This window comes from Polypterus senegalus, chromosome 13 (assembly GCF_016835505.1).
Source record: "Polypterus senegalus isolate Bchr_013 chromosome 13, ASM1683550v1, whole genome shotgun sequence".
NCBI classification, from domain to species: domain Eukaryota; kingdom Metazoa; phylum Chordata; class Cladistia; order Polypteriformes; family Polypteridae; genus Polypterus; species Polypterus senegalus.
Genome location: NC_053166.1, coordinates 115617630 through 115639094, shown reverse-complemented (window position 1 = coordinate 115639094; position 21465 = coordinate 115617630). Strand labels below are relative to the sequence as shown.

The window sequence follows — 21465 nt, the reverse complement described above, 5'->3', positions numbered from 1 at the left end:
TTAGACTTTTACAATGTATCGTGTCATTACAATCGGGAATATGCGACACTTACAAATGCATCTGTATGTCGGCATTTTGCTTCACCACATCGAACCATTCATCGAATATCAAAGTGCGCACATCGATCCCGTAGGATTCGCATAGAGGCTTTCTGTCACAAGTAGATAGTAAACAGACTTTGACATCACGTTCCTACTTTTATCACACTGTGCCCGCCCCATGCAACTTGCACACACATCGCATTAATTTCTGAGGACTTGCTCAGAGGACGCGTCAAATGCGTGCTGGGAACACGTGGCAGCCATGATGCATACGCGTTCTGAGCATGAAGTATAAATGAGCCCTAAAACGTCTCGATTCATCAAAATCTTTTTATTTTTACAATAACAGCTAAAAATACCTAATATTGTGAAAATAACTATATGCCCTGAATAATGTTTTCAAATATTTTTTCCTCTTTCTCTCACTCTGTGTCTCATAAAAATAAATAATTGAAATAGATCAGATTCTCTTGGTTGTTAATATTTGATAAAGCATACTGTGCGCTGATAGATTTCAAGTTTAACTCTAAGCCTTGACCCTGCATACTCTCTTCTTTATTCTCTATATATCAGTAATCTCAGTTGCCTTTTTCATTTTTTTTCTGTCCATCTATATACCTACTGCATAACCTTGAACTACTTGCTGCTCATTAGGTGACGACTAAAAATTTGACATTACATAATAGCTTTTCTGTAGTTGCACCAGAACACCTACTGTATGTGGGGGTAGGGGGGTCAAAAAATTATTCCTTCCAAGGGCCTTCTATCTCCTAAGCCTGACAATATATCAGAGCAGAAAAAAGAACATTTCATTTCAGTTGTATGTCTTGACAAAAATTAACAAGTGTTTGCTTAGAAATGTTTAAAAGCAAATGACAATTTTTTGCAATTTACAATTGAGGGATATGGCTGAAACAATAACTTACAAAAACTTGTACAAAATCAGTGGAATTTATGATCAGACTGTATTACACACTAGCTTGACAGGCACAGTGGCTCTAAGTGAAGTCAATTTTGTGCAAATGATCCAGTAAACGCAGACAGACAGATGGAGAGACGGACAGACTCATGCTAAAGGGAATGTTCTATTCTTGACAGGCTCAAGAAGTTAAACCTCTTTAGTTTCAACAATAAATGGCTAGGCAAGGGCAGTCTAACCCAGATTGATAAAATTCTGCAGGGCATCAGTAAAACCGATCCTGCAGTAATCTTTAAGCTAAATAGCGAAATAAATACTCAAGAGCACGGGTAGAATTTAAGAAGAAGTGCATTTAAGACAGAGGCACTGACTGACAGACTGACTGATACTTTATTAATCCCCAAGGGGAAATTCACATAATCCAGCAGCTGCATACGGATACAAAAAACAGTATTAAAGAGTAATAAAAATGCAGGTAAAAACAGACAATAACTTTGAATAATGTTAATGTTAATGTTTACCTAATGTTTCAGTCTGTCACTGAAGCTGCTCCTCTGCCTGTCTGTAAGACAGTCCATGATCCATGCCACCAGGTATGAATCTACTCCCATCCCTGTCAGCTTGTCCCTAAGGAGCAGAGGTTGGATGGTGTTGAAGGCGCTAGAGAAGTCCAAAAAACATAATTCTTACTGCACCACTGCCTCTGTCCAAGTGGGAGAGGGATTGGTGTAGCATATAGATGATGGCATCCTCCGCTCCCACCTTCTCCTGGTATGCGAACTGCAGAGGGTCGAGGGCGTGGCGGACCTGTGGCCTCGGGTGGTGAATCAGCAGCCACTCTATGGTCTTCATCACAAGGGACATCAGAGCTACAGGCCGGAAGTCATTCAGCTCACTAGGACGCGATACCTTTGGGACTGGGGTGATACAAGATGTTTTCCAGAGCCTTAGGACTCTCCCCTGTTCCAGGCTCAGGTTGAAGATACGCTGTACAGGATTCCCCAGCTCCAGCGCACAGGCCTTCAGTAGTCGTGGCGATACTCCATCTGGACCTGCTGCTTTGCTGGCACGAAGTCTCCTCAGCTCACTGCTCACCTGTGCTGCTGTAATTGTGAGTGGGGATGTCTCTCCTATGCTGGTATCAGGATGGTTGGAGGATGCAGTACTCCGAGGTGAGCGTGGGTTAGGGTGGTCAAACCTGTTAAAGAAGTTGTTCATCTGGTTTGCTCTCTCCACGTCTCTCTCGATGGTGGCACCCCGCTTCAAGCTGCAGCCAGTGATGATCTTTATCCCATCCCACACTTCCTTCATGCTGTTATTCTGCAACTTCTGCTCCAGCTTTCTCCTGTACTGATCCTTTGCCACCCTAAGCTGGACTCTGAGTTCCTTCTGCACGCGCTTGAGCTAATGCTGATCACCGCCTTTAAAATCCCTTTTCTTCTGGTTCAAAAGGCCTTTGATGTCACTTGTAATCCATGGCTTGTTGTTAGCATAGCAGCATACTGTTCTTACTGGAACTACAATGTCCATACAGAAGTTGATGTGATCAGTAGTGCAGTCAACAACCCCCTCAATATTCTCACTATGTGATCCCTGCAGGATATCCTAGTCCATAGTTCCAAAGCAGTCTCTCAGAGCCTGCTCTGCCTTAGGGGACCACTTCCTGAATGAGCGTGTGGTTGTAGGTAGCTCTCTCACTCTTGGTTTGTAGCGAGGCTGAAGCAGAACCAGGTTATGATTTGTTTTCCCAAGCACAGGCAGCGGGGTGGTGCTGTATGCTTCTTTGACGTTTGCAAACAGTAGGTCAATAGTCCTATTTCCCCGGGTGTTACAATCCACATACTGGGAGAAAGCAGGTAATGTTTTGTCCTGCGTTACACGGTTAAAGTCTCCAGCGATTAGCACAAGTGCCTCAGGATGCTGCGTTTGTAATTTAGCAACTGCGGAATGGATGATGTCACTTGCTATCTCCATGTTCGCTCGAGGGGGGATGTAAACAATAACAACAATCACGTGTCCAAACTCTCCGGGCAAGTAACAGGGATGCCAACTTACGGCCAACAGTTTGATGTCCCTGCAGCAAGTGGAGATTTTAACGTTTACATGTCCAGAGTTACACCATCTTGTATTGATATAGAGTGCAAGACCTCCTCCTTTCTGCTTCCTGCAGGTACTTGCATCTCTGTCCGCTCTAACTGTGCTAAACCCGGGTAGCTCCACGTTAGCATCAGGGATGTTAGTTGTTAGCCATGTTTCACTAAAACACAGCAAACTGCATTCTCTGTAGATCCTGACATTTTTCACCAGTGCAACCAGTTCGTCGATCTTATTTAGTAGTGAGTTCACATTTCCCAGGATCACAGAAGGCACCGAAGGTTTGTAGCCCCACTTTCTTGCTATACGCTTGGCTTTTATCTTAGCACCAGCTCTGCTGTCCCGATACCACCTTCTTACCTCGTCAGATAAATAGGGAATCACACTGGCGTGGGCATTTATTCTCAGCGCTTGAAGTTGACTGCTTGAATAGACGAGTCTCGGTGTGTAAAAATCCATCTCCAAGTAGTAAAAAGTGTCCAGGGAACGAGTCCACATAAAAGAAAGTGGTAGGAGTTAACAGTGAAATAAAGAAAAATAGAGAAAAATGAAGAAAGATAAAGATAAAGACTTTAAAGTTAATGTCATACACAGAGCTGCTGGAAAGGCTGCCACTCGTGTCGGTGCCTGAAGCTTTTTCTTCCTGTGATTTTGACAATCCTATGACAATTAGAGTGAGTAGGTGGATCCTTAAGTATTTTTAAATTAGTGCCTTAACAAATTTTAAATTGGTTTCAATTTATATAATCATACAAATAAACATTAATTCCGCTGCTTCATCCTGGGAAAACTAGATTAAGAAAAACTAAGTAAATTAGGGTTCTTTCACACCTGTAAAGTGTTTTCCTTCAGAGGGTACTTTCTGATTAACCTCTTTTTACTATACTTTGTATATATAATACAAACTTGACTCATTCACTCACTAACAAAATCATTATTTCTCATTTTGGTTAAAAGCTGAAACTTGGCAGAATGGTACATCTAGGGCAGTAGGTATCCGCTAAGATAGGACATTTTGATATATTAAAATTTAGGGGTAATTCCCCAAAAAGAAAAACTAAATACCCCTAAAAATAAAATGGGCTTGATCGATTTGATTTATATTCAGTGAAAATGTAGAAAAAAGAAAATCAGCCAACACGTTTTTTTATTATTTGATTTTTCTTGCTAATAATGCTCGAACGAGTAAGACATTCTAACATACCACATCAAAGTGAAAGGAGTGAAGCTCAAAGAACATAAATTTAGCTAGTCAATTTTATGCAAATAACGCAGATAATTAACATTTATCATCCTCACCCTCATTTTATCTGCAACACTGTGCACATGATGACATGGGGCTACAATTACCAACAGCCAGTGTGCTGCTCCAGACAATTTCATCAGCACTCACAAAGTTTAAATAAGAGCACTGATAAAAGCACCAAGTGAACATTAGTAGCAACATCTGTATTGAACCCCCGCCCCCGCCTAACCACATTGGGAGAATTTCATTGTTTTACTAGATTTATTTCTAAACTTTTAAGGTCTTAGGACCCAGTTTTACCATTTTAAGGTTCCCCAATGACTCACAGACAGCATTTGAAGAGTCATTGGTTTACCCCTTTCATGAATTGAGTTTGAAAAGAGGAGTAGTGGGGAGGGTTTTCCCCTTGATGAAATGAATACAATTAGAAAATGTGAAAAATATTGTGCTGTGTTGTCGATTGCTTCAGTGGACTGGGAGCGTGTCACAGCAACTTAGTACACATATTTGCAACCCAAGGACAGTCACTCTCAACCCACTGGTGGCAACCCATTACCAAAAAAAGGTTTGTTACCCAGAGGATGAGAAACACGGTCTTAAACTATATCTTTTTGTCTCATTTTGGATTATGTTTAGACATGTTGCATTTACAAAAAGACCCCCCTCCTCGATTTATTTTAATCGAGAGCCTTTTCTTTATTTCTGAACCTCTGGCTCCTCAAAACACCTTAAAAAAATCTCCCAAAACCAAATACAGGTGGAATCCAGTTACTGTATAACGAAACTCACGGGACCACAAAACTATTTTACTGTAACAAAAACGTTATAACGAATATGGGGAAAATACGTATGGTATTGTTACTTGGCCTGCGGGTGATTCACTGTGTCTGTGTCTAATGGCAGCAGTGCAAGGTCAGTTCCACAGCTGCTCTGCTGCATGTGGTAAACAGTAAGCCAACTGGTTGTCCTCTGCAGGATTAAACTTACCACGTAACAGGCTTGTAACATAATGTTTAACATTTAACACCAGGCTTTGATCTGCTCTTCCTCACACTCTCCTGATCTGTGTTCTCCAGACAGCGTCTGCCACAGCGGTGATTTCGACCCACTGGTGTTCTTCTAATCTGAAGCTAAAGCAAGACAATCACCCGTGCTGCGGCTCCTTAACAGCTCCTATTCTGAATGAAGTCCTGAGACTGTACCTGCCTTTTCTATATAATAATAAAGAACCTGTATTTTTCTTGAACACCTGGACTTCTTTTAAAGGAAACACAGTTATGAAAATACAGAACGAAAACAAGACAGATGTAATTTTTTAAAAATAGGAATACAGGTATGAATACAGAACGAAAACATTTGATGTACTATTGATGTACTATATTTTTTTTTAAATAGAAATACAGCTACGAACGCAGAATGAAAATGAGAGGTTAGATGTCATTTTTTAAAGAAATACAAAATAAAAATGGACAGATGTAATTTACAGAAATACAGGTATGAACACAGAATGAAAATGAGATGTTAGATGTATATTTTTTAATAGAAACACAGAATAAAAATGAGACAATGGATGCACCTTTTTTTTTTATTAATAGAAATACAGGTATGAAAATACAGAATGAAAACTGCTCATTAGATGAAGATGAAGGCGCAATTCCAAAATGCTTCCACCACCTCATATTTTTTAATTCCAGAATCAACTTTTTCCAGGATTGTTAATTTTTCTTTAAGTGCAAACTGACACCATTTCTTACATTTTTTTTTGTTCATCTCAAAGAAAACTTTGAAAAGCGCTATGAAAATGTAACAGTGTGGTATCCACACCCCACACAATTACCCATGCAGGTGCTCAGTGGAGAAGTGACTCAGAATTCAACTATTGGTGTGATGTCGCACCTCTGTGCTCACCAAGCCTGCCTGGGACCAGAAATTTCACAACAGACTGTCTCTCTCTTTGGGGCGGCCTGTTTCAGGGTTCCCGAGACTCAGTTCGGAAAGTGTAGGAGCAGTATTAAGTATTTTTTGCATCACATTACCATCTTTAGTGGCCATGTTTGGTCCAAAAAAAAAAAAAAAAATATCAGTGTAAAAAACATTTCATTAAAATGAGATTTGTTTAATATGATGTTCTATGAATCTTTGTCCAGGCCAACAAAAAGTATTCTGAAAATTTTGTTACTTCAGTATTGGTTATAATGGGATTTAACTTGTACCTGTTTTTAAGGAAGTTTCGGAAATTGAAAACTCACAAACATATTCAAAAAGAAAGTAAGCTATTTTGCTTACCATTACCTATTGTGATGGTATATTTAACATAATCTATGAAGTGAGATTTGGGCAGCTGTATGGTGACAGGGTGATGCACTTGGCCAAGCATGCAGTTCATTTTAATATTTCCACAACATGTAATAATAGCCTTGCATTTTCAAAAAAGCCAACACAAGGTTGTCCACCTCCATATCATCAATAATGTTGCTGTATCAATGAACGAGGAGTGTTAAGTGCTTATCAAAGTTATTTAAAAAAAAAAAAAAAAAAAGAAAGAAAGAAAAAATAAACCAATAAAATCAATTGAACAGAATGAAGCACGATTTTTTGCTATATCTAATGGAGGTGCATTTTTTTAGACTGCGATAAGAGAACGAGATAGTCTTTTTGATTAATTAAAAGTAATTAGTAATTTTTTTTTTTTTTTTTTATCAGTTTTTAGCTTTAAATGAATCAACTTGAAATCACCTTTGTAACATGACACTAATTTGATAATGTCCTTAAATACAGAGCTGTGCTACAATCAATTTAAACACCAACACCACCAAGGTTAAACCAAAAAAAATAATTTTTATATATACTCCATATATAAAATTCTAAGCCTAAAAGTGCAAAGATTTTGTGCAACGATTTTATGTGACATTTTTATGTCACGCTTTAAATCTGGCTTATTTTAAAACTTACATATATACGTTTGGTATCACTCTTTAGAATTTATCAAACTTTAATGTGATATTGTTAGATTTTCAGTTTATTTTGTTTTTAAATTATGAACTAAAAAATATCAAGAATATCCCGCGAAACAAGACTTTGTGTCAAAAGATTTAATCACGCCCAGGGCCAAAAATAAAAGACAAAGAGTAAGACAGCTGCTGTACAGGCTTTTAAATGTTCAAAGCACTGCAGCAGCAGCAGCAAGCCAGCAGCTGATCAAGCAAGGAGGAGGTTTAAAAAAACTATTTGTTTCCCATTGTATCACTGTTTAAGAGGGGGTTTCAGAACAGCAACCACGTCTCCTTGGGGTGCATTCAGCCTACCTCTTCACAACGTGAGCAGCAGAGACATGAAGTACCTAGCACATAGCGCAGGCCCTGGGGAGGTTGGTGAGCGAAGCAAGCAGGGGGCAACCCCCTAGTACTGTATATAAAATTTACACACAGAAAAATACTTAATTACATAGGACTTCTGATACATGGCACTATAACTGATGGCCAATGATTTCTGGGTAACACAGCTGGCACATAAAGTGGGGTGCAGCTTATACCAGTAATGATGCGGACAAAGCAAGAACCAAAGATGGATGATGTGCGACACACACTTAACCACAATTATCCAATTTAGATTTTACAAGAAGCTTAATCAGCAAACTTTCCCTATGCACGAGGGAAGTAAGAGCACTCAGAGAAAACCCACTAAGACAGAGGGATAACAAGTAAAAACAAGGAGACAGATTTAATCCAATGGAGCTGGAACCAGTTTGCCACTGTGCTGGCCTAGAAACCTTTAATTTCATTTAAGCCAAAAACACCATTTCTGCAGGGATTAAGATATTGCCTGAAAGACGGAGGAACTGCCTATAAACAACTTGGTTGGAATGAAAGTTCAAACAGTGTAGCCAGTGAGACCAGGACACTTCATTCATACCTAGGCGGAAATCTGAAGAATTAAAGGGAAACAATATAAAAAAATCAAAAAAAAAAAATCAGTATTTTCCTAGCTTCTCAAATTAGAAAAGCCAATGATGCTTTAAAAAGTTTTCTGAAAGTGAATTTGAAAGCAAAAATAAAACAAGAAAATCTGAGCACAGAGTTGTCATGTAGGTTCTTATTTCAACTGAATAAAAGATGCTTTTATAACTATTTTTCCCCTTCCGCAATATTTGTGAAGGAGCACCTTGCTTAACTGTAGCCATTTTCAACCACTTTACTAAATACCCACCAGCTTAAGGTCAACTAGTGTTTTGTGACTTGCTGTGTTTCTCCTTATTTCTGCTTAGTTTTCTTTAATGAAATGCAATTAAACACTTTAATCCTCTCAGTCCTACTCCCTACAGATTGTTCGCAGTCAAAAACAATTTTTATGCCATACTGTCTGCTGATGCCAAAATATTTAAAAAAATGGAACCCAGGAGTGTAGTTACTCATCGGAAAATACATGTCTGTTAATTAAAAAGATTCCGGCAGTCTGGCGTGTCAGCGGCTGAGGAGGTGACCAGCAACCACTATCAGTGCTGCCCACACACAGCCGGTGTGGAGAAATTGCATCTGGTGAAGGATCTAAAGTACTCACAATGTTATGAAGTGCTTATCTTCTGGTCTGAAGTTGAATTCAAATGATCAATCTACAAAAAATCTTGCCACTTAAAGGAATAGGTGGAGGAGGGTTTCTGGTTACAAAGCATCTGCAACTATACGTGTGGGGGTGCATGAACAGAAATGGATGAATTCGGGGAGAGTTTTAAAATATTTTAATATGCTGTACATACAAGCTGATTAAAAGCTGTTTCAGGAAGGACTGCAGTCAAACACTAGGAAACGTGGAAAAATGAGCATCAGGGCTATTTACTTTAAATAATATCACTTAAGAACAATACAAGTCACAAATAATGAATAATATCAAGAATACAATTCAATTCCAAAATATTATTTAAACTCAAAGTTTATTGTCATCTGTATGTAATACAACAAAATTTGTGTTTATATGTCTCCTCACGCTGTTAGCAAAAATACAAGAAAAAATATTAAATGTTTGATATTAAAAACTTGGTATAACAATCATCATGATCAAAGCTTTTTGGTAGCAATGAATAAAGTTGACACTTGTTTTAAAAATCATTCAGCACCGACACATTATTTACATATTATATACACATACATACACATATACATATACACATATATATATATATATACACCCTTAGCAGAAATAACTGCAATCAAGCCGGAATATATATATATATGTGTATGTATGTATGTGTGTATATACACATATATATATACACATATACACATATATATATATATATATACACACATATACATATATATATATATATATATATATATACATATATATATACACACATATATATACACATATATATATATATATATACATATACATATATATATACATATATACACATATATATATATATATTGTGGCCCCGGCCGGGCTGGAGCCGGCGGGGTAGGAGGGCGTGAGGAGGGCTTGTGCCTCCTCCAGACCCATGAGGCGTCCGTCCTGGTTCTGTTGGGGCCACGGGTTGAGGGCATGGAAGCCCTTCCCTGTAGGGGCCGTGGTCACCGCCAGGCGGCGCCCGATGCGGTTTATCCGTGCGGTTGCCGGTCGGGCAGGAGCCCGGCCGGGGCGCTTGAGGACCGGAGGAGGCGAGTGCCTCCTCCAGACAGAGTGGGGCGTCCGTCCTGGTTAGGCAGGGGCCTCGGGTACAGGGCTTTGAAGCCCAGCCCTGTAGGGACCCGTGGCCACCACCAGGCGGCGCCCGGTGCCTAATTATCCCGGAGCCGGCACTTCCGCCACACCAGGAAGTGCGGGGAAGACTTGTGTGGCACCCGGAGAGCTGCCAGGAAGACAGCCGACACTTCCGCCACGCTTGGCGTGGCTAAAGGCGGAACACCTGGGGCTCATCCGGGAGCCTTATTTAGGGCGCCTCCCTCCAGTCATTGGTGGAAGTCGGGAGGAAGCGGACTGAGCTGGAGAGCGAGGACAGGAGGCGGCCAGGAAGCAAGGCACAGAACTGTGGGCCCTGGACTTGGGGGAATCAGTGCGGAAGGCACTGGGGTTTTGTGAGTGCACGTGACTGTTTATATTGTTGTATATACTGTAAATAAAAGTGTGTTGGGCAAAATATGTTGTCCGTCTCGTGTGTCCGGCCAGCGTTCACAATATATATATACATACATATATATACATATATATATATATATATACACATACATACATACATACATATATATATACACATACATACATACATACATACATATATATATATATACATATATATATATATATATATATATATATACATATATATATATATATATACACATATACATATATATATATATATATATACATATATATATATATATATATATATATACACATATACATATATATATATACACATATATATATATATATATATACATATACATATATATATATATATATATATATATATATATATATATATATATATATATATATATATATATATATACACACACACATAATGCAATTATCTAATCAACCAAGCATGGCAGTTGCTTCAATGCATTTAGGGGTGTGGTCCTGGTCAAGACAATCTCCTGAACTCCAAACTGAATGTCAGAACGGGAAAGAAAGGTGATTTAAGCAATTTTGAGCGTGGCATGGTTGTTGGTGCCAGACGGGCCGGTCTGAGTATTTCACAATCTGCTCAGTTACTGGGATTTTCATGCACAACCATTTCTAGGGTTTACAAAGAATGGTGTGAAAAGGGAAAAACATCCAGTATGCGGCAGGCCTGTGGGCGAAAATGCCTTGTTGATGCTAGAGGTCAGAGGAGAATGGTTCAAGCTGATAGAAGAGCAACTTTGACTGAAATAACCACTCGTTACAACCGAGGTATGCAGCAAAGCATTTGTGAAGCCACAACACGCACAACCTTGAGGTGGATGGGCTACAACAGCAGAAGACCCCACCGGGTACCACTCATCTCCACTACAAATAGGAAAAAGAGGCTACAATTTGCACAAGCTCACCAAAATTGGACAGATGAAGATTGGAAAAATGTTGCCTGATCTGATGAGTCTCGATTTCTGTTGAGACATTCAAATGGTAGAGTCAGAATTTGGCGTAAACAGAATGAGAACATGGATCCATCATGCCTTGTTACCACTGTGCAGGCTGGTGGTGGTGGTGTAATTTTGTGGGGGATGTTTTCTTGGCACACTTTAGGCCCCTTAGTGTCAATTGGGCATCGTTTGAATACCACGGGCTACCTGAGCATTGTTTCTGACCTTGCCCATCCCTTCATGACCACCATGTACCCATCCTCTGATGGCTACTTCCAGCAGGATAATGCACCATGTCACAAAGCTCGAATCATTTCAAATTGGTTTCTTGAACATGACAATGAGTTCACTGTACTAAAATGGCCCCCACAGTCACTAGATCTCAACCCAATAGAGCATCTTTGGGATGTGGTGGAACGGGAGCCGTGCCTGGATGTGCATCCCACAAATCTCCATCAACTGCAAGATGCTATCCTATCAATATGAGCCAACATTTCTAAAGAATGCTTTCAGCACCTTGTTGAATCAATGCCACGTAGAATATATATATATATATATATATATATATATATATATATATATAATTAATAGCCATCCCCCATGGCTTCGCCCGCGTATTAGTGAAACAGGACAGCGAGGAGGGCTCGCCCAGCTTTCTACTCCTGACGTCACTCTTCCCCCTCCCCTCATCCTCTGTCTTGGATTAGTGTGAAAATATCGCTCCTGCAAGCGAACTATGATTCTTAGCATGATGAGAGAAGTTGCAAAATCAACCGAAATGTTCAAGCAAATTATAGAAAAAAAATAATCTAAATCCGTTAAGTAGTTCTCTCGTTTGCTAACTAAGCAGAGTTAAGGTTAAGTACCAAGGCAGACGCCTACCATGCCACATATGGAGGACTATTTCGGACAAAATTAAATAAATAAATGCGCAAATAAATAAAAGTACTGTGAAATGTAAGCATAAATAAATAAATGTATCATGAAATGAAGCCTTAATAAATGTATCATGAGAGCATAAATAAATAAATGTGTCACGAAACATGTTTTTTGTTGCTTATTTATTTATTTCATTTTGTCCGTAACATTCCTGTAAACCGTCATGAAATACGACTTGAAATAAAACTGTCACTTTCACTCGTCAAAGTTGAGAGGGTGGGCTCTAACACGCCCTCTAGTTACTGATTGGTGAATCGATAGCACAAGAATTAATTAGAAAAATGCTTACTACTGCCGATGAATGGGTTCTGCCGAAGATATTACGTATTTCAGAGAGAAATTGAAGATTTATCGGAAGAAAAAACAATGTTGGCGGCCCTTTTAGACTCCGATATAGATGAAACTATTTTTGAAATTAACGAAGAACTGGTGGAACGGACTCTATTACACTCCAGTTCAGGTGACACAGTTCCCTGCTCTGGAGTCCATCCTTTGACATTCCAGCTGAGCCAATAGAACACCTTCTGTTAGGCGGTTTAAAAGTACGACAGATTGCAGATCTATATGGTGTATCGGAGAAGACGATCACAAGGCGAATGAGCCAGTTTGATATACGGTAAGCTGCAACGGCTGTATTAGTTTAGGTAATTTGACATGGAATGCCCAAAGCAGCGCCAACTAATATTTTGAACTGAGTATTTGACCCTTGTTTTACGAGTATAAAGTCAGGTGCATATTCGCAGCTACTTTTTCAAACAAGCTCTGATCAGTGGCAAAGGATGGACGTCCGGAGCAGGGAACTGTGTCACCTGAACTGGAGTGTAGTCGAGTCCGTTCCACCTGTTCTTCGATAATTTCAAAAATAGTTTCATCTATATCGGAGTCTAAAAGGGCCGCCAACATTGTAATTTCTTTCGATAAATCTTCAATTCAATCTCTGAAATACGTAATATCTTCGGCAGAATCCATTTAATTGGCAGTAGTAAGCATTTTTCTAATTAATTCTGGTGCTATCGATTCACCAATCAGTTAGTTACTAGAGGGCGCGTTAGAGCCCACCCTCTCAACTTTGACGAGTGAAAGTGACAGTTTTATTTCAAGTCGCATTTCATGACGGTTTGCAGGAATGTTGCGGACAAAATTAAATAAATAAATAAGCAACAAAAATATATTTCGTGACACATTTATTTATTCATGCTCTCATTTCATGACATATTTATTTATTTAGGCTCTCATTTCATGACACATTTATTTATTTATGCTCACATTTCACAGTACTTTTATTTATTTACGCATTTATTTATTTATTTATTTATTTAATTTTGTCCGAAATATTCCTCCATAGCCACATCAATACAATTAAGTTCTTATTATACAGCTCTACTGCTATATTTGGGAGCCACAGACCCCAGCCATTTGTTTTCTCCAGACTTGATTTCTGCATCAGTAACAAATTAAAAATCTGGACTTTGATTGCAATACAATTCTAAATCATACAGTGACAGAAAAAACAACTAATAATCAGCTACTGTAAACTCTTCCAAAATTAACTTTTGTTCTTAATTAATTTTATTTTATTCATTCAGCCATTCTTCCATTTTCATTACCCACTTAGAGGGCAGGACCGCAGTGTAGCTGGAGCCTTTCCAAACAATTATAAGGTATCCACTTAAAAAACTTACTTATCCAGGTCATGGTCTCAGAGAGCAGTTGCTATCATAGCAACATTTAGTTCAAGGAAGGAAACAATCCTGGATGTGCAAAGTCCATTGCAAGGCACATTCATACAGGGGTAGTATGGATTTATAGTTAATGCATTAGATTTTAAGCCATAAAGAGAATACAATTTTGGCTTCTGACTTATGGAATGAACACAGTAACTTGCTTAACCAGCTTGTACTTAAACTGTTTGAAATAAAAGACAAATGTACTGTGACTTTTTTTATAAGCTGCTTTGGACAAGGTGCAATTATTCTAAAACACATATACAAATCCTTAGGGAGAACATGGAATACCTAGACAAATACATGGAATCCACTGGGCCACTCTTATACTTAATATAACATCAAAAATCAAGTTGTTTTCTAGCAAACTATTTTACAGCTTAAGAAAATCATTATGCTCCTGGTATTCAACACAATACCTTAACCTACACATTTATACCATGGAAGCATTGATAACAAATAAATATACATATATGTAATATAATCTAAGGTCATATCAAAATGTGGGCAATAACACCTGCATTAGAGTGTTTCAGAAGTACATGAGCCTGCCAAGCTGAGGTGTTCTATTCTGTGGTAAAATGTGGAAAAGCACTCTTAGAAAAACACAATATTGACTTTGTGGTCTTCCATTTTCAGTGCATTTCCATCACTTGGATAATGATTCTGTGCTGGGACCACCAGTTGTGTTTTAAGTGTTTGGCAAACTCTGGCAATTTTTACATAAATATCTTAATGCTGCTGCAGGAAACAGGAAGCCAATGTGACAGGAAGTAGGAAGTGAGTGCAGCAGCAGTCAGCATGGTGTTTGTTATCTTAGTGTTTGTTCTCCCAAACAATCCTTCACCATTCTGCTTAGTTAGCCCTTGTGAAGGCATTCCCTTTTCACATCATTTATGTGACTAAACATTTTCAACATCACTTTGTGGTTCCGGGAATTATTGCATAAAGGTGTGTAGCTTGCTGGATAAGTGAGAAGGAGATTCAGTGAGGCCAGTACACATACGGATTCTGCTTTTATCAGTTCTCCATCTAAGTGCTTGTTTGGCTGAAAAATCAAAGAACAAGCTAAGTTGGAACCATGAATTATCAAGGTTGTCAACTTACTACTAGCACAGATCCAACATTCAAGGCACAGAAGATTACAGCATTGGAGACATGATTAATGTTAGTTTGTATTAACAAAATATCTAAAGCATCCTGTAGGCATTTACTATAAATTTATTATTTTATTTTTAAGCTGGTCTCCCTCGAAAATATCTAGTGTATACAGCACTGTCTTGAAGAACTCTTCCTATTACAGTGTATTGGATGTACATAATGCATATTTTATGTTTTGAATTTTAAATCGGTTTCATGTTTAACTATATGATATTTGGGTAGCACAGTAGCATTGTGGTTAGTGCTGCTGGAGTCCTGAATTCAAACCTCATGACTAATCATTGTCTGTGTGGCAAGTGCAAGTTCTCCATGCGTCTACCTGGAATCTTCTGTGGCTTTCATTGCACATCCCCAAAGATGTGTTTGTAAGTTTAATTTACAATTGAAAATTTTCTTTGTGTGGGTCAGTACATGACTGGGAATTAAGCTGGACTGCTGCCCTGTCATGATCTGATCAGGAAAGACCTGTGCCAAAGCTGCCAAGATGAGCACTGGCTTATAATGACTCTCAAGTGAATTAAGTGAACTAGATAATGTTACGTTAAAATAGCTTTTGTAGATGGATGCTTTACTGTGAACTTGTCAGTGAACAGTTACTATATAACAGTACAATCATCTTTTTTAGACATTCAAGCCTGAAGTTAACATACTTATCTATGGGCAGGCACTATATAAATGTATTATTATTATTAGAATCATCATTGATTATCTTCAATTTCACATTATTTACATCCTATGTAAAAATCGGTACATTTCTTGTTTTGTGTTTTTTTCCTTCAATAATTAAACAGATAACCCTTTGTGTGAGCGCAAGCGAGTCCATAAGTAGTGCGTCTTGTTCAGGGCTGTATGATGCCCCATTAAAAATATTGCTGTGATAGTCTATGGCCCCCTGCAATTCTGAACTGGATTATATAATTTGGAAAACTTTACATCCTGCTCAAAACATTATGGGAACACTTAATTTTCACAGTCTAAAAAACCAAGTCAAAAAAGCTTCAGGGATGTCATTCTGTTCAGTTAGGAAGAATAACTGACTGTGAATCAACTTCACCTGCTTTGATGCAAATGAAAGTGACAACAGGTGCACTGGAAAGGCAAGAGCAAGAAAACGTGAATTGGTTTGCAGGTGGTGGCTACAGACAACTGCTATTTCAGTATCCTTCCTGACTACTCTTCTCTAGTTTTGCTAGTGTCCTTGTTACTACTGGTAGCATGAGGTAGTACCTGCAGCTGTTTCAGTTTGCACAGGTAGTCAAGCTCCTCCAGGATGGCACAAGCAGGTGTATCTCCAAGCACAGTCTCATGAGCATGGAAAAGATACTAGGAGATGGTCTGCTACACAAGAAGAGCTGGGCATGGCTGTAGAAGGGCATCAACCCAGCAGCAGGACTGCTTTCTGTTACTATGAGCGAGAAAAAACAGGAAGAACACTGCCAGAGTCCTACATAATGACCTCCAGCTCGCCAATGGGGTGCACATTACTGACCAAACTGTCAGAAAACAGACTCCATGAAGGTGGGACCTTTGCTCACAGCCCATCATCATACAGCTCGACTGGCGAATGCCAAAGAATACACAATTGGCAGCTGCACCATTGGCACCTTGTTCTCTTCACAGATGAGAACAGATTCATGCTGAGCACATGTGATAGAGGTGAAAGAGTCTGGAAATGCAGTGGTGAACATAATGCAGCCTGCAACATCATCCAGCATGACCAGTTTGGCAGTGGGTCTGTGATGGCCTGGGAAAGCATATCCTTGGAGGGTTGCAGAGACCACCATGTGCTAGGCAAAGGAACCCTGACCGCTGTTTGGTACCAGAATGAAATCCTCAGAGCCACTTTCCGAACTTACACTAGTGCCGTAGGCCCTTGGTTCCTCCTAGTGCATGACAATGCCCAGCCTCATGTGGCCCGAGTGTGTAGGCAGTTCCTGGATGATGAGAAGATCCCCAGGACACCATCAGCCGTCTCATCAGGAACATGTCTAGACGTTGTCAGGAGTGTATTCGGGCATGTGGGGGCCACACACACACTACACATTACATGTTGCAGTGATGAAATTCATGCAAGTTGGATTAGCCTGTGATTTCAATTTTTGCTTTTGATTTTCAGTGTGATGTTGAATCCAGCGCTCAGCGAGTTGGTGACTATGGGTTCCATTGACTGTTCTGTTCCATTTATTTTGTTATCAACGAATTACACAGTACTACTCAGTGAAGATATTTCTCTTGAATATTTCATTCATTGATGTGTGATTTACGTAAGTGTTCCCTTAATTTTCAATGAGTATTGTATTTATCTTCAATGAAAACAGATTTAACAACCATTATAAACACAACAATAACAACAACATTTATTTATATAGCACATTTTCATACAAACAATGTAGCTCAAAGTGCTTTACATGATGAAGAATGAGAAAAAAGACAAAATAAATAAGAATTAAAATTAGGGAACCCTAATTAACATAGAATAAAAGTAAGGTCCGATGGCCAGGGAGGACAGAGAGAGGAAAAAAAAAAAACTCCAGATGGCTGGTGAAAAAAATAAAATAAATACTAAATAAGCTTTTTTTAGATAATTACCAGTAAGCAGCTCATTCAATTCTTGTCTTTGGTCACATACAGTGGGGGAAAAAAGTACTGAAGGCATCAACATTTTTTTTCATTAAATATATTTCCAATGAGGCTATTCACTTCATTAATTGTTATTAACTCAAGAAATCCACAAATATAAAGAATTCACAACAATAAAAGGTATGACAATAATAAAGTGTAATGACACAGGGAAAAAGTATTGAACACTCTAATTTAATACTTAGTGGAGAAGCCTTTGTAATGACAGCTTCAAGATGCTACCTGTGTGAAGAAACCAATTGCCTGCAGTGCTCAGGTGTGATTTTGACAAAGTCTTCTAAAGTGATTGTCTTTAAATCTTGAAGCTTCAGGGCTTTCTCTTATGAACCCTGATCTTTAGTTCCAACCACAAATGTTCAATTGGATTTAAGTCAGGAGAGTTACTGGACCATTCTAACAACTTGATTTACTTCGTCTGATACCATCTGAGAGTTTCCTTTGCTCTATGTTTAGGCTTGTTGTCCAGCTGGAAGGTTCACCCATATTCTATCCTCCTCATCCTGGTGAATGGCAGCAGGTTCATTTCAGGAATCTCTCAGTACATGGCCCTATTTATCATTCTTTCAATTATATGAAGTATGCCTTTGCCATAAGATGAAAAACAGCCCCACATCATGATGCTTCCACCTTCAAACTTCACTGCTGGTATAATGTTTTTCAGGGGATGTGAAGGCCATTTCTTCTCCAAACAGGATGTGTAGTATGGACAGCCAAAAAGTTCAATTTTGGTCTTGTCGGAGGAGACTACATTTTCCCAGTATTTCACAGGCTTGTCCAAATGTTGTGTAGCAAACTTTAAATGAGCTTCAACATACCTTTTCTTCAGTAATGGAATCTTGAGGGGCAAGCACTCAGAGGCCAACTTGCAAGGAGCTCCTGTGCGTGGACAGTTTATTGAGGAGTGATGTTCTTTTCACTTGTGGATAATTTGCCCCAATTGTGCTTACTGGAAGATTCAGAAGTTTTGAAATATGTTTGTAACCAGTTTTTCATTGATACAGTTTGCAACAATCAAGTTGTGAAGGTCTTGAGGGAGCTCTTTGCTTTTACCCATCATGAGATTTTTCTTGTGTGACACCTTGGTAGCAAAACATCTTTTTATAGACCATCAGTATGTACTAACCCAGCAGATATTAATTTGTGCAGATAGAAGTGGAATTACTTTCTAACTGCTTACCAATTTCAGCTGACTCCTTGTCTTGGTGCACTGCTTTTTTTTCTTAGAATGTTCAATACTTTTTCCCTGTGTCAATCCATTTTATTATACATACCTTTATTGATGACCTTAAATGTTGTGAATTCTTTATATTGGTACATTTTCCTGAGTTAATATCAATGTCTGGTGAGAATTTCATGCGAATAGCCTTACTGAAAATGTATTTACTGAGAAAAATGTTGACACGTTCAATACTTATTTCCCCCACTGCATTTCTTTTGCCATACACTACAGATTATTCTGTCTTGCCAAGTGATATATTGTTTGTCTATTACAATGCATGCTTCAGTGTGCTTGGATCTAAACAAAGCCAAAACACTAACCTCTTCTTTTGTACCCTTTGAGAAATAAAGCTGCGATTCCGTATGACTGGAGCTCAAGATCTCAGAAGGTCAGTTCTACTATTATCATAGACAGATAGCCCACCACAGTTAAGGCTTTAGCCTTTTCTTCAAACTGTAATCCAAACAGATATTTTCTTTCCTCCACTTCCCAGGTCAACAGCTGCCGAACTCTAACCATGTGAATATGTGACTGTTTTGGCCTTCTTGTTTTAGCTTAGTTTCGGACTCTCCTTCTGAAAACAGAATTGTGTGGGAAGTGGAAAAAGTTTAATGAACGGTCGCAGCCACTGCCAGGACACTCCAAGTGGTCTCAGCTGACATTCCCATCACAGATGGCCAGAATGGCCTGACAAAAAAAAAAAAAAAGTAAATGCTACCTAAAGTTCAAAACATACAATTAGGGCCATAAATATTTGGACAGAGACAACTTTTTTCTAATTTTGGTTCTGTACACCACAATGAATTTTAAATAAAACAACCCAGATACAGTTGAAGTGCAGACTTTCAGCTTTAATTCAGTGTGTTGAACAAAAGCATTGCATAAAAATGTGAGGCAAATAAAGCAAAAAACTTCAGGGGCTCAAAAGTAATTGGACAAATTAAATAACTGGAAATAAAATGTTCATTTCTAATACTTGATTGAAAACCCTTTGTTGGCAATGACAGCCTGACGTCTTGAAATCATGGACATCACCAGATGCTGGATTTCCTCCTTTTTAATGCTCTGCCAGGCCTTTACTGCAGCAGCTTTCAGTTGTTGTTTGTTTATGGGCCTTTCTGTCCGAAGTTTAGTCTTCAACAAGTGAAATGCATGCTCAATTGGGTTAAGATCAGGTGACTGACTTGGCCATTCAAGAATTTTCCACTTCTTTGCTTTAATAAACCCCTGGGTTACTTTGGCTGTATGTTTTGGGTCATTGTCCATCTGTATCATGAAACGCCGCCCAATCAATTTGAATGCATTTAGCTGGATTTGAGCAGACAGTATGTCTCTGAACACCTCAAAATTCATTCGGCTGTTTCTGTCCTGTGTCACATCATCAATAAACACTAGTGTCCCAGTGCCACTGGCAGCCATGCACGTCCAAGCCATCACACTGCCTCCACCGTATTTTAAAGATGATATGGTATGCTTTGGATAATGAGTTGTTCCACGCCTTCGCCATACTTTTTTCTTGTCATCATTCTAGTAGAGGTTGATCTTGGTTTCATCTGTCCAAAGAATATTTATCTAGAACTGTGCTGGCTTTTTAAGATGTTCTTTAGCAAAGTCCAACCTAGCCTTTCTATTCTTGAGGCTTATGAGTGGCTTGCACCTTGCAGTGTACCCTCTGTATTTACTTTTATGCAGTCTTCTCTTTATGGTAAACTTGGATATTGATACGCCTACCCCCTGGAGAGAGTGTTGTTCAGTTGGTTGGCCGTTGTGAAGGGGTTTCTCTTCACCATGGAAATGATTCTGCAATCATCCACCACTGTTGTCTTCCATGGATGTCCAGGTCTTTTTGCGTTGCCGAGTTCACCAGTGCTTGCTTTCTTTCTCAGGATGTACCAAACTGTAGATTTTGCCACTCGTAATATTGTAGCAATTTCTCGGATGGGTTTTTTCTGTTTTTCGCAGCTTAAGGATGGCTCCTTTCACCTGCATGGAGAGCTCCTTTGACCGCATGTTGTCTGTTCACAGCAAAAATCTTCCACATGCAAGCACCACACCTTATATATAGGACCATGAAGATTCACTTTGCAGCCAGCTTGGGCAAACTTTTTTTTCTTTTTTTCTTTTGTGCGAGTTTTTAAATCATTGCTCCATGATGCTTTGTGAGGCAAGCATGATGCCACAGAACCGTAGAAGCCAATATTGGATGGAACAGCCCAACCCCAAGAACATATAACAATAATCCTTTGCATGACAGGCTTTGAGTCTACAAGAGGAAGCCAGTACTCAATACAGAAGCAGGCGGTGTGCAGCTTATGCTCTTCCATGCCCTCTTCTGTCCCTCGTTTAGTGTACAGTGCCACTCCTCCATCATCCAGTTGCTAGAGTATACGAGGATTAAAAACCCAGCAACC

At 39.0% G+C, this 21465-nt stretch overlaps 1 protein-coding gene across 3 annotated transcripts in view; it reads right to left on the bottom strand.

The window, feature by feature from the left end:
• Positions 1–21465, bottom strand: part of rnf44 (ring finger protein 44) — a 170706-nt gene that overhangs the window by 128462 nt on the left and 20779 nt on the right. The gene's annotated exons all lie outside the window — the stretch shown is intronic.